A 14,998-nucleotide genomic window follows, 5' to 3' on the forward strand; every position below is an offset into this window, starting at 1 on the left:
CGCCGCTCTGAACTGAGGCGCCTGATCAGTGTCGTGCACCTAGCACTCGCCGCTGGAACCAGGACAGGTAAGTGCCTCCCTGTTTTTTTTTTTTTTTTACTGTTTTTGTAATTTATTTTTGGATTGCCATGCTAATGGATAATTATTTAATTTTATCTTTATACAGTATTTATAGTAATATCTTTAAAGCTTGAACATTGTAAAGTTCATCATTTCTCCTTTATTATAAATAGGTCTCGTCATCGTGCAGTCAGAAGGGGAGACTGAGGAGGAGGAAGAGGCTGAGGCGGCAACACCCACATGTAAGTTAGTATAATCTTGCTGGTATCTGCTGCTGAGTGATCATACATGTTTCAATGTTTTTGTACTAATGTGTGTGAGATTGTTGTACACTGCAGATTGTAATTGTCTTTTCTATATTAAATTGATCAACAGCTGCTGAGCAGGAGGTGGAGGAGACCTGCCCTGGAGAGGCTGCTGGGGATGCGCCGGAAGGTGACCAGCCAGACGCGGCAGATGCAGGGAGTAAGTACAACTTTTTTAGTATTTTCCAGGGAAATAGTATTTTAAATATGAAATGCTGGTGGCATACACTGACTGCTCTGTACACACTCAGCCCGCCCATTACATGGCACAGTAAATCGTTCCTTCACTGTCTGCAACTTTAAGGACAGGATGATATGATATCAGTGTTCAGTTCAGCTCTTCCTGATAACCCCTGAGCTCCCTGGAATGTCCCCCCTCCCCCGATCACTGCACAGCAGGTTGGAAGCAGAGGATGTGTGTGAGTGATGATCAGTGTCCAGCTACACACACAATGCTATTACTGATATCAGTGCTGTGCATGGCAGTCAGTGTGTTGGCTCTGTTTGTTTCTTTCTTCTGCTGGCGACCAGGCTGCTGCCCATTACTAGTCCATACAGGGGCGGATCCAGGGGGGGGGCAACGGGTCAATTGCCCCCTCCGAGAATACCGGCAGCTGGTCCAATCGCGGCCGGTTCCGCGGGTCCAATCGCGGCCGGTTCCGCGGGTACCCGCGGGCCGGTTCCGCGGGTACCCGCGGGCCGGTTCCGCGGGTCCAATCGCGGCCGGTTCCGCGGGTACCCGCGGCCGGTTCCGTGGGTACCCGCGCTGAGTGGACGGGTGAGGGGGGGGGCAGCTGGGCGGCTTAGAAGGGCTGCTGGCCAATCGGGAAGCCAGCAGGCAGGGGAGCAGGGAGATGACATCATCTCTCACTGCCCTGCATCCCTCCAGTTCCGCCCTCACTTTGTAGGAAGCTGTGTGCAGCAGAGAGATTGCATCATCTCTCTGCTGCCTATCTTCACTCTGGGACCCAACAAAAGACCACCAGTAGGTGACAATCCGCAATGTGTGGCAGGCTACGTGGCATGTGGCAATCCGCAATGTGTGGCAGACTACGTGGCAAGTGGCAATCCGCAATGTGTGGCAAGTGACAATCCGCAATGTGTGGCAGGTGACGTGGCAAGTGACAATCCGCAATGTGTGGCAGGTGACGTGGCAAGTGACAATCCGCAATGTGTGGCAGACTACGTGGCAATCCACAATGTGTGGCAGACTACGTGGCAAGTGGCAATCCGCAATGTGTGGTAGGTGACGTGGCAAGTGACAATCAGCAATGTGTGGCAGGCTACGTGGCAAGTGGCAATCCGCAATGTGTGGCAGGCAATGTGGCAAGTGACAATCCGCAATGTGTGGCAGGTGACGTGGCAAGTGGCAATCCGCAATGTGTGGCAGGCGACGTGGCAAGTGGCAATCCGCAATGTGTGGCAGGCGACGTGGCAAGTGGCAATCCGCAATGTGTGGCAGGCAACGTGGAAAGTGACAATCCGCAATGTGTGGCAGGTGACGTGGCAAGTGACAATCCCCAATGTGTGGCAGGTGACGTGGCAAGTGGCAATCCGCAATGTGGGTCAGGCAACTTGGCAAGTGACAATCCGCAATGTGTGGCAGACTACGTGGCAAGTGGCAATCCGCAATGTGTGGCAAGTGACAATCCGCAATGTGTGGCAGGTGACGTGGCAAGTGACAATCCGCAATGTGTGGCAGACTACGTGGCAAGTGGCAATCCACAATGTGTGGCAGACTACGTGGCAAGTGGCAATCCGCAATGTGTGGTAGGTGACGTGGCAAGTGACAATCCGCAATGTGTGGCAGGCTATGTGGCAAGTGGCAATCCGCAATGTGTGGCAGGCAACGTGGCAAGTGACAATCCGCAATGTGTGGCAGGTGACGTGGCAATCCGCAATGTGTGGCAGGCAACGTGGCAAGTGACAATCCGCAATGTGTGGCAGGTGACGTGGCAAGTGACAATCCCCAATGTGTGGCAGGTGACGTGGCAAGTGACAATCCGCAATGTGTGGCAGGCTATGTGGCAAGTGGCAATCCGCAATGTGTGGCAGGCAACGTGGCAAGTGACAATCCGCAATGTGTGGCAGGTGACGTGGCAATCCGCAATGTGTGGCAGGCAACGTGGCAAGTGACAATCCGCAATGTGTGGCAGGTGACGTGGCAAGTGACAATCTCCAATGTGTGGCAGGTGACGTGGCAAGTGGCAATCCGCAATGTGGGTCAGGCAACTTGGCAAGTGACAATCCGCAATGTGTGGCAGGTGACGTGGCAAGTGGCAATCCGCAATGTGTGGCAGGCTACGTGGCAATCCGCAATGTGTGGCAGGCTACGTGGCAATCCGCATCTGGTGGCAGGCGACGTGGCAAGTGACAATCCGCAATGTGTGGCAGGTGACGTGGCAAGTCACAATCCGCAATGTGTGGCAGGTGACGTGGCAAGTGGCAATCTGCAATGTGTGGCAGGCTACGTGGCAAGTGACAATCCGCAATGTGTGGCAGGTGACGTGGCAAGTAACAATCCGCATTTGGTGACAAGTGACAATCCACATTTGGTGGCAGGCGACATGGCAAGTGACATCCTCAGGGCTCCCACTGATTCTGCATTATGGTGAGTTGAACCATTTAATTTTATATTACAATGTATTAATAGAAATAATGCGCTTCAATCATCCTGACACCATAACAACCATGGTGCCGTAATGATTGAAGCGCCAATACCAGCCATTTCCCATATAAATTGCCCCCCAAAAAACATATTTTATAGCAGTGCCCCTCCCGAGATTAGACTCTGGATCCGCCCCTGAGTCCATAGGGATTCTCCAGGTTACTGCTGCTGATACTAGTGCAGCATTTACTAGAACTGGGCTGTATTTTCCCTCACTTGCAGCATCTGAAATTGTCTTTTTCTCCTCTCCCTTCCACCAGCAGCTGCAGGAGAAAAATATAGCCAATAATTTCTAAAATGCTGCCCCCCCGAGGTCTGCACACCCGCTGTGCCCATTATGAGGGGTTCCCATCATCCCTGTGCTAATTTCTGGGGTCTTTACAACTGCTGTGTCCATTATGAGGGGTTCTCACCATCCCTGTGCTGAGTTCCCGGGTCTGTACACCCACTGTGTCCATTATGAGGGGTTCTCACCATCCCTGTGCTGAGTTCCCGGGTCTGTACACCCGCTGTGCCCATTATGAGGGGTTCTCACCATCCCTGTGCTGAGTTCCCGGGTCTGTACACCCGTTGTACCCATTATGAGGGGTTCCCACCATCCCTGTGCTGAGTTCCCAGGTCTGTACACCCGCTGTGCCCATTATGAGGGGTTCTCACCATCCCTGTGCTGAGTTCTCGGGTCTGTACACCCGTTGTGCCCATTATGAGGGGTTCCCACCATCCCTGTGCTGAGTTCCCAGGTCTGTACACCCGCTGTGCCCATTATGAGGGGTTCTCACCATCCCTGAGCCAAATTCCCAGGTCTGTACACCTGTTGTGCCCATTATGACGGGTTCCCACCGATAGGCTGCAGTGATGGAGGTGACACTGCATATAGGTATCACTCAGTGCCCATGGGCACTGATAGGTGGTACTGAAGGGCCTGCACTGATTATCAGTGCCTTAAATTATCTGTGTACATATCCCCTGTACAGGGCCAGTGCTACCTATAGACAAGGTAGGTGCTGGCCTAGAGCACACATCAATCCTGGGTGCCTTACCGATGCCCCCACCCACCACCTCCAGGCTCAGTGACGGACTCCACCCCCAAAATGTTAGCAATCTATAAAAAGGTGGGGTATACATGGGCAGGGCAAAAGGGGTGGAGTCAGTGGTGGGGCCAAAGGGGCGGCAAAATTAGGTTTCGCCTAGGGTGTTAAACTCTTTCCTCATGATGTCTGATTTAGTGATGTCCAGTTCATGAATGATTCGTTCTTTTGAATCGATTATTTTCAGTGAACTGAATGAATCGATTTATCTGAGTGAACTGATTGGTTTGAAACACTTCACTCTGTGCACTCACTCAGTACACTACAGTACATATACATAGCAGAGCAGGCCTGGTAATATGATCCTGGAGTGAGATCAGCTGACTCTAAGCACAGTGACACTCAGGAACTGGATACAAACTTAAAACAAGAGTCAGGAGTTCATTCACAGTACACCGAGTTAACCACTTCAATACCGGGCACTTAAACACCTTCCTGCCCAGACCAATTTTGAGCTTTCAGCGCTGTCGCACTTTGAATGACCATTTGCGCGGTCATGCTACACTGTACCCAAATGAAATGTTTATCATTTTTTTCCCACAAATAGAGCTTTCTTTTGGTGGTATTTGATCACCTCTACGGTTTTTATTTTTTGCGCTACAAATAAAAAAAATACCGAAAATTTTCAAAAAAATAATATTTTTTTGTTTCAGTTTCAAAACTTTTTAACCACTTCAGCCTCGGACCAATAAATACCTTAAGGACCAGAGGTGTTTTTGCAATTTCGCACTGCGCTGCTTTAACTGGTAATTGCGCGGTCATGCAATATTGCACCCAAACGAAATTTGCGTCCTTTTCTTCCCACAAATAGAGCTTTCTTTTGATGGTATTTGATTGCCTCTGCGATTTTTATTTTTTGCGATATAAATGGAAAAAGAGCGAAAATTTTGAAAAAAATGATATTTTCTTCTTTTTGTTATAAGAAAAATCGAATAAACTAAATTTTAGTCATACATTGAGGGCAAAATTTATTCAGCCACATGTCTTTAGTAAAAAAAATGTCAATAAGCGTATATTTTTTGGTTTGCGCAAAAGTTATAGCGTCTACAAACTAGAGTACATTTTCTGGAATTTACACAGCTTTTAATTTATGACTGCCTATCTCATTTCTTGAGGTGCTAAAATGGCAGGGCAGTACAAACCCCCCCCAAATGACCCCATTTTGGAAAGTAGACACCCCAAGGAAACTGCTGATGGGTATGTTGAGCCCATTGAATATTTATTTTTTTTGTCCTAAGGGATTGAATAATGACAAAAAAAAAAAAAAAAAGTACAAAAAGTTGTCACTAAATGATATATTGCTCACACATGCCATGGTTATATGTGGAATTGCACCCCAAAATATATTCCGCTACTTCTCCCGAGTACGGGGATACCACATGTGTGGGACTTTTTGGGAGTATAGTCGCGCACGGCATCCCGAAAACCAATCACCACCTTCAGGATTTCTAAGGGTGCAAATTTTTGATTTTACCCCTCACTACCTATCACAGTTTCGAAGGCCATAAAAAGCCAAAATAGCACAAAACCCCCCAAAATGACCCCATTTTGGAAAGTAGACACCCCAAGCTATTTACTGAGAGGCATGTTGAGTCCATGGAATATTTTATATTTTGCCACAAGTTGCGGGAATATTACAAACTTTTTTTTTTTTGCACAAAGTTGTCACTAAATGATATATTGCTCACACATGCTATGGGCATATGTGAAATGACACCCCAAAATACATTCTGCTGCTTCTCCTGAGTACAGGGATACCACATGTGTGGGACTTTTTGGGAGCCTAGCCGCGTACGGGACCCCGAAATCCAAGCACCGCCTTCAGGATTTCTAAGGGCATAATTTTTTTATTTTACTCCTCACTACCTATCACTACCTATCACAGTTTTGACGGCCATAAAATGCCAAGATGGCACAAAACCCCCCCAAATGACCCCATTTTGGAAAGTAGACACCCCAAGGAAACTGCTGATGGGTATGTTGAGCCCATTGAATATTTATTTTTTTTGTCCTAAGGGATTGAATAATGACTAAAAAAAAAAAAAAAAAAAAATGTACAAAAAGTTGTCACTAAATGATATATTGCTCACACATGCCATGGTTATATGTGGAATTGCACCCCAAAATATATTCGGCTACTTCTCCCGAGTATGGGGATACCACATGTGTGGGACTTTTTGGGAGTCTAGTCGCGTACGGCACCCCGAAAACCAATCACCACCTTCAGGATTTCTAAGGGTGCAAAGGCCATAAAATGCCAAAATAGCACAAAATCCCCCCAAATTACCCCATTTTGGAAAGTAGACACCCCAAGCTATTTACTGAGAGTCATGTTGTCTGAACGAAAAAAAAGAGATTGATCGGTGGGTATGCCCACCATTAGATACCTCCCTTCATCCACCCACTTCTAATGATGGACATACATGCACCATTTATATATGCCGAAGCATGGGGGCATCCTCCCGCAAAAAAGTTATGCCGCGTACATACGTTCAAACTTTTCCATGGGCAAGCCCCCTGTCGGAATTTTGACCGTATGTACGCGGCATTAGGAGCAAAATCACTCCTCCACCCCTTATGCCCCCATGCTTCGGCATATATGCTCTTTTTTAACTGTGGTGGTGAAATCACCGCCTACAGCACTGGAGTCACGGCTTTATGTATCGTGGGAGCAAACGCTGTTGCTGTCAAGATAAATAAATCCGCGCTGCAGCTGAATGGCGTACCTGCTAAGCAAATTATGGTTAACGTTAAAACAAAGTAACATCCCAGTAAAACCTTACCATACCATACCTGCAAAGCAATTGCCAAAAAAAACAGTAAAAAATAAAACATTTTTTAACACAACCTGTGCCTAAAATATATATATGCCGAAGCATGGGGGCATCCTCCCGCAAAAAAGTTATGCCGCGTACATACGTTCAAACTTTTCCATGGGCAAGCCCCCTGTCGGAATTTTGACCGTATGTACGCGGCATTAGGAGCAAAATCACTCCTCCACCCCTTATGCCCCCATGCTTCGGCATATATGCTCTTTTTTAACTGTGGTGGTGAAATCACCGCCTACAGCACTGGAGTCACGGCTTTATGTATCGTGGGAGCAAACGCTGTTGCTGTCAAGATAAATAAATCCGCGCTGCAGCTGAATGGCGTACCTGCTAAGCAAATTATGGTTAACGTTAAAACAAAGTAACATCCCAGTAAAACCTTACCATACCATACCTGCAAAGCAATTGCCAAAAAAAACAGTAAAAAATAAAACATTTTTTAACACAACCTGTGCCTAAAATATATATATGCCGAAGCATGGGGGCATCCTCCCGCAAAAAAGTTATGCTGCGTACATACGTTCAAACTTTTCCACGGGCAAGCCCTCCGTCGGAATTTTGACCGTATGTACGCGGCATTAGGAGCAAAATCGCTCCTCCACCCCTTATGCCCCCATGCTTCGGCATATATGCTCTTTTTTAACTGTGGTGGTGAAATCACCTCCTACAGCACTGGAGTCGCGGCTTTATGTATCGTGGGAGCAAACGCTGTTGCTGTCAAGATAAATAAATCCACGCTGCAGCTGAATGGCGTACCTGAAAACATGAAAAATGGTTAACAATAACACAGTAAACAGTAAAGTATAAAAAATTTGAGAGAGAGAGAGAGAGAGAGAGAGAGAGAGAGAGAGAACAATAAAACGACAACTATTTTTGGTTTTTATATTTTATATTTTTTTTGGTTTTTTTATTTTACTTTTTTTTTTTTTTTATACACTTTTTTTTGAACTGTAAACTGTAACTGTAACGGTTCGGGTCTCTCAAAATGCGATGGCATCTTGGGAGACCCTGTGTTAGTGTGCCTAGCCTGTGAAATGCTGTACCCTACGCTAATACTTCACTCGTTCATGGTAGCGTTCAAAACACTCACCCTGACAAAGACCAGGCTGGCCAGGACAGCGTAGACAATAAGAACGGGTGTCACGCCTATATCCGCGCTTGCTACAGACACGACATCTTTTTTGGGGGGCTCGTTGGGTAGGGGTACTCGGGAGGACATAAGAATAATGCCTCTCATACAGCCGGCTTACTGCATTTGGTTGGGAATGGTGAGGTACAGAACCGTCTGGAAACAGAAGCTCTGTGACAACCTCTCTTTGGAAGAAAAGAAAGGTTAATGTTCCGCCTGAAGCTTTGTATAGCACAAAAGCATTCAGCAAAGCCAATTGAAATAAGTAAGCAGACACTTTTTTGTACCAGCGTCTGGTCTTACGGGAAGTTAGATACGGCGCTAACATCTGGTCATTGAGGTCCACCCCTCCCATATTTTTGTTATATTCGTGGACACAGAGGGGTTTCTCCACAATACCAGTCGCCGTAGAAATTTGGACCGTCGTGTCTGCATGAAGGGAGGTAAGAACGAAAACATTCTTATTATGCCTCCACTTCATAGCGAGCAAATTATTACACCGATAGCAGGCTCTCTCCCCCAGCCTAAGACGGGAATCTACAAGCCGCTGGGGAAAGCCCCGGCGATTAGGTCGCACGGTGCCACATGCTCCAATCTGATTATCAAATAAATGACTAAACAGTGGCACGCTGGTGTAATAGTTGTCCACGTACAAGTGGTACCCCTTTCCGAATAAGGGTGACACCAATTTCCACACTATCTTGCCAGCGCTTCCTATGTAATCAGGGCAGTTCTCCGGCTCTACGTAACTATCTTTACCCTCATAAACCATAAAGCTCCATGCATAGCCTGTGGCCCTGTCACAGCACTTATAGAGCTTGACCCCGTACCTGGTACGCTTGTTGGGAATGTACTGTTTGAATGACAAGCGACCAGTAAACTTAACCAGGGACTCATCAACGCAGACAACTTTTTGGGGAATAAACAAGTCTGCAAAACGTTGGTTGAAGTGGTTTATGAGGGGCCGAATTTTGTAGAGCCGATCGTATTCAGGGTCTCCACGTGGACGACAAAGTTCATTGTCACTGAAGTGCAAGAACCGCAAGATCTGCTCGTATCGTGCCCTGGGCATGGAGTTAGAGAACAGGGGCATGTGGTCAGCCGGATGCGTGGACCAATAAGCCCGCATCCGCATAAATTTGTGTGTGCCCATGTTGAGGGAAAGGCCCAAAAACGTCTTAAATTCGGAAACCGTAACTGGTTTCCAATCTCTGGCAAGAGACGGCAACTGGGGATTAGCGGCGATGCGTTGACCAGCATATAAATTGGTTTGGTCCACAATAGATCTATAGAGATCTTCCGTGAGATACAGAGAATAAAAATCGAGTGGCGTAAAATCATCTGTATCCACCTGAATACCGGGTTGGGCAGTGAATGGGGGAAGTACGGGTTCTGCAGAAGTGGTGGGCACCCAATTGGGATAGGCGAATTCTGCAGGAAGGGCACTATGGGTACGACGGGCCTGTCTTTGTCTTCTTCTTCTTGGTGGCAGCGGGACACTACTTGTGCTTGCCACCTCGCCAGCTTGAACTGCACTTATGGGACTCGCCACGTCACCACGTGATACTGCAGTGCTGGATGTACGCCCAGGGTGTACTAGGCCGCTGGTGCTTGCCAGTTCACCAAAAGGATGAGCGGCGCTAGTACTGGCTCTATACTCCATACGAGGGACTTCCGGTTCCTGCACCTCAACAACATCAGAAAATCGGGGTCGGGTACGCCTGACAATAGCAGGGACCTCTTCTTCGTCGTCAGAGCTATCTGACATGGAGGCGCTGTCCTCTACAGGTTCGTATTCTGAGCCTGATTCTGACAGATCAGTGTCTTCCTCTTCACTATCTGTCATGCTCAGAAACGTGTAGGCCTCTTCACTAGTGTACCTTCGCTTTGCCATTTTGGGCTCTAAATTTAGGGGTACAGTAGTGAGACTCACAGGTAAAAAAGCACCTAGCCTGTCAGCGACTGTATAAAACGCTACCAAAAAAAACTGTTAGCGATCGCAGGGATCAGGCCTGACTCTGCGAACGCTGCAGTTATGTGTGTTGTGTTTTGTAAGTGACAGTGATCGATCGATACTGCACTTGGGTGGGCTGGGCTGGGCTGGGCTGGGCAGAGGGGCAAAACGCAGGTGCTAGCAGGTATCTGGGCTGATCCTGCTAACAATGCGTTTTTTTAGAACCCTAAATTGCTGGGCACGCTAGTATAGATCTGATCAGATCAGATATTGATCTGTTCGGATACTATACCACTAAGGGAGGTGTATGCTTTGCGCGTGGGTGTTAGCGGTGCTGGCACTAACCTAGCACTGCCTGGGGCGACGCAGACCCTTTCTGACCCTAAAACCAAATTTATATCACCCGCCGGGTGATCAGGGGGTTAAACCTTTATTAGGTAATAAATGGCGGGTGCCCTGATGCTATAAAAAGCGAACTACCAAACCAGCGTCACCCGTAACACTTATACGGTGATCACTGGTGAAAGGGTTAACTAAGGGCAATCAGGGGTTAAAACCTTTATTGGGTATTTATATGGGGGTACCTGAAGCTTTATAAAAAGCTGACGGGGAACCTAAATAACTAAATAACTAACTGGCTAACCAGCGTCACCAGTGACACTTATGCAGCGATCGCTGGTGAAAGGGTTAACTCTAGGGGCAATCAAAGGGTTAAAACCTTTATTAGGTTATATATCGGGGTACCTAACGGTATAAAAACCTGGCGTTGAACCTAAAAAAAACTAGCTTCCTAGCGGGACCAGTGACACTATTGCAGCGATCAGAAAAACGATCGCTTAGTGACACTGGTAAAAGAGGGTGAAAGGGTTAACTGGGAGGGCAATCAAAGGGTTAAACCTTTATTAGGGGGGGGTAGGGGGCTACCCTGGACCTAAAGGGGCCTAACACTAGCTGCCCTGACACTTTTTACAGTCACAACTGACACTAAATGTAGTGATCAATAAATAAATGAACACTGCATTAGTGACACTGTGACTGGGGGGGGGGGGCGGGGGGCCGATCGGGGGGGTGATCGGGGGGTGACTGGGGTGAAATGTGTGCCTGTGTGTACCTATGTGTCAGTGGACTGTTGGTGCACTTACTTGCGTCTTCACTCCTCGCTGTCCGGTTCAAAAAGACCGCCACGAGGAGTGTGACATCACTTCCTCCTCCTGTGTTTACATTTTCACAGGGGAGGAAGTTCGTCACTGGCCAGGAGCGATCGAGAGGGGATGGGCGGAAACCAACGGCCATCCCCTCATCGCCGATCGCTCCGGCACCGAAAGGGACCGCCGTATCTAGCGGGAGGGGGTCCGATCGGACCCCCCACCCGCTAGAAGGCAATCACGTACATTTACGTGATTCTGCCTGCCTGTGCCATTGTGTTGACGTACATTGGCAATACGGCGGTCCCGAAGTGGTTAAATAAGTACGTTTTCTCCTTCACTGATGGGCACTGATGGGGCTACACTGATGGGCACTGATAAGGCGGCACTGTTGGGCACCAATGAAGTGGCACTGATAGGCGGCACTGATGGGCGACACGGACGGACACTGATAGGTGGCACAAATTGGCATGGATGGGCGGCACGGATGGTCGGCACGGATGGGCGGCATGGATAGGCAGCACAGATGGGCATGGATAGGCGGCACAGGTGGGCACTCATAGGCGGCACAGGTGGGCACTCATAGGCGGCATTGGTGTTATGCTATAGTAATGGATGCCAATCAGTGCCAAACAATAATGCATGCCAATCAGTGATGCCCATTGTGGGCACTGATTGGCATCCATTATGGGCACTGATTGGCACCCATTGTGCTAACTGGCATCCCTGGTGGTCTAGGGAGGATTACCTTTTCCCTGGTGGTCTGGTGGTGTCCCTGGTGGTCCAGTGTGGTCATCCTGGGGGGGGCTGTGCTGATAATAGATCAGCACAGACCCCCCCCCCCTGTCAGAGGAGCAGCCGATCGGCTCTCCTCTACTCGCGTCTGACAGATGCGAGTGAGGGAAAGCCGATCACCGGCTCTTCCCATTTACACTGTGATCAGCCGTGATTTGGACACGGCTGATCACGTGGTAAAGAGTCTCCGTCTACGAGTACGACTACGACTCTTTACCGAGATCGTAGTTGCCGGGTGTCAGACTGACACCCCGCAACAACGATCGCCGTGATGCGCGCCCCCGGGGGCGCGCAGCGGCTCATAATCCTGATCACGTCATAATACATCCGGTCAGGATTATGAAACCACTTTGCCGCCGTCAATTGCCTATAGGGTGGGCGGCAAGTGGTTAAATAAAGAATCATACAAGTTGTTACCGAGTTAAAGAGTCATATCAGTTTTTAGAACCCAGTACACTGAAAGAATCACGAGTCACCACCAGTAAAAAAATACACTAAACCAGTGATCAGGTGGTACGGACAGCCTCAGGCCCTTTTACACTTGTGCGACTAGTCCTGCGACTTGAGACTGCAAAGTCGCATGACAAGCCACACACCATGATTACCAACGAGTTCAGTTCATATCTGTGCGACTTCAAAGTAGTTTTTGTACTACTTTTGTCTGACTTTGATGCGACTTGTGGCAGAGACATCAAGATTACACAAACATTGCTTCAAGTCATGGCAAAAATCATGGCAAAAGCATTTGACTTTCAAGTCGCACAAGTGTGAAACTAGCTCATGGTAGTGGTAGTAAAATCTGATCATCGTTCCTGCGCATGCGCTGTAAAGGCTACGGGCAAATCTGATGGCTAGCAATGTTAACTGGAAAGTTGGCACATCAGAATGCAGTTCACATGCACAAAAACCCACTTTTCATTTAGGCTCCATTTCCACTTGTGCAACTTGTCCTGCGACTTTGTACTCTATGATTTCCAATGAGTATTATATTTGTATCTGTGCGACTTCAAAGTAGTCCCTGCACTACTTTGGTCCCACTTTGATGCAACTTGAAATCCATAGACCTCTGGAATACACAGGCATTGCTTTAAAGTCGCATCAAAATTGCGGCAGAATTGTACAAATTTCAGGCTGTGTTGGCCTGAAAAGCCTGAAAGTTGCACGATTCTGCCGTAACTTGAAGCCATGCCTGTGTATTCTGGAGGTATATGGACCTCAAGTCACATTAAAATGGCCTAAATGAAAAGCGGGGTTAGTGTGCATGTGAACTGCATTCTGAGTCAACTTCACAGTTAACATTGCTATCCATCAAATTTGTGGAAACCTAGGCTCAGGGCCAGTTCACACTGCTGCATAGTGCAAAATCGCATGCGATTTGCACTGCAGTGCAAATTGCAGGCGATGTCCGTGCAATGAGATTTCAGCCATACAGATAGTATGACTGAAATCGTATCGCATTCGGACTAAACTCGCACTGGAACCTTTTTTGTTTCCGCACCAGAATCGGATCGCATGGCACCCATGCGATCTGATTCATGTCCAAACTGACACTTTGCAGTGCGACATGCTAACTGAAATGGGGGTGTCATTAACATTGTATGACACTCCCCAGCAGTTCGCATATGTCGTTGTGAACTGTTGTGCGAGTCGGGTGCGATGGAGGAACCCGTAGTGGAATCGCAGGGTTCCCGCATCGCACAAGTGTGAACCCAGCCTAACACAGTTGTTTGCGTATCACCAAAATTCATGACACTGAGCTAATCTGACAATAGGCTAGTGCTCTGCGCCGATGAACTAAAACAAAGTAACCGTCCCCATGTTATGTATGGTTAGAGTGCAGAAGCCATGTGTAATGTTAATGTATGTATTGTATTATCTATCTAATGTATTTGCTTTTCCTCACAGGTGAAGTCTTCATCCTGGAACTCCACCCGGTGGATGAGGAGTCCAACCTGCCCGCGTCTGGTTGGCCTGACCGTCCTTCCTCAGCAGCTTCTCCAGGGCCCTTCCATCCTCCAGTATCCCCCCCCCCCACCTGGATACAGCCATGGGTGCTGCCTCCTCCTCCTCCTCCGTGCCTCAGGCCGCGGTTTCCCCCCCCTCCCCCCCCCCTCCAGAGCCACATATAGATAATCTGCGGCGCATTTTGGAGGTCCAAGAAAGGCAGTACGCCTACATCAGGAGGCTAGGGTGTTCCTTGGGCCTCCACAATCGCCGCCAGTATGTGGCTCTGGAGAGGTGCCGAAGGAGCCTTCGGCACCTTGGTGAGCAGATGACTGGGATGAATATGTCCCTACAGCGTCTGCTCACCAGGTCGGGGGAGGATCAGGAGGATATGTAAATAGTTTTTTTTTGTTTATTTGTACATATTTTTGTATTTTTTTATATTTTGTTACATTAAAAAAAATTGTTGTTTAAAACTACTTGTTTTCTTGAATTTTGCTTTCCTAGTTCGATTCATTATGATATGTATGTGATGTTGTTTCTCTAAATTAACTACTCCATTTATAGTTATAAACTTAGTAGAGGCCTTATAATTGTGCTTTTCCTACATTTAACCATCAGGCTGAACTTAGAAAATTTAAGAGATTTCTCTCTACACTATTTCACTGTGCAGAGGGTAATCCCATGTATATTGTGTCCAGCAGTGGCGAAATTATCAGAGTCGCAACAGTCGCAAGCGGGACTGGGCCCTGTAGTTAACAATAAAAGTAGTGTGTATCTATCACAATATAAGAAAGGATTACGCTAGACAGGGTATTAATTACAGAACCGATCTTAAATATATTCTGGCGCTCTACATGTTTCGTGTTTTGGTCAACGCTTCCTTAGGAGCTTTATCAATTTTTTACATTTCTTCATGGGGGCACCCCAAGAGAAATATGCAGGAAGAAAAAGGAGAACCACAAGAAAGTATTTCTCTAGGCAGATAGAGCGATTTTTCACATCGACATCACACTTTAATATGTATAGGAGCCTGTGGTTGGCACTTGGCATAAGGGCTTCAGATATTTATGGTATAAGGC

General features: G+C 47.6%; 1 long non-coding RNA gene across 1 annotated transcript; it reads left to right on the forward strand.

Annotated features, from left to right (window-relative positions):
• Positions 1–233: 233 nt before the first annotated feature.
• Positions 234–14,012, forward strand: LOC143964017 (uncharacterized). Its single transcript, XR_013271063.1, has 3 exons — positions 234–302; positions 436–525; positions 13,878–14,012. It is a non-coding gene; the product is annotated as an uncharacterized LOC143964017 (long non-coding RNA).
• Positions 14,013–14,998: the final 986 nt, after the last annotated feature.

Source organism: Lithobates pipiens, unplaced genomic scaffold, assembly GCF_037356315.1.
Source record: "Lithobates pipiens isolate NorthernLeopardFrog02 unplaced genomic scaffold, aLitPip1_a1.2 Scaffold_8, whole genome shotgun sequence".
NCBI lineage: Eukaryota > Metazoa > Chordata > Amphibia > Anura > Ranidae > Lithobates > Lithobates pipiens.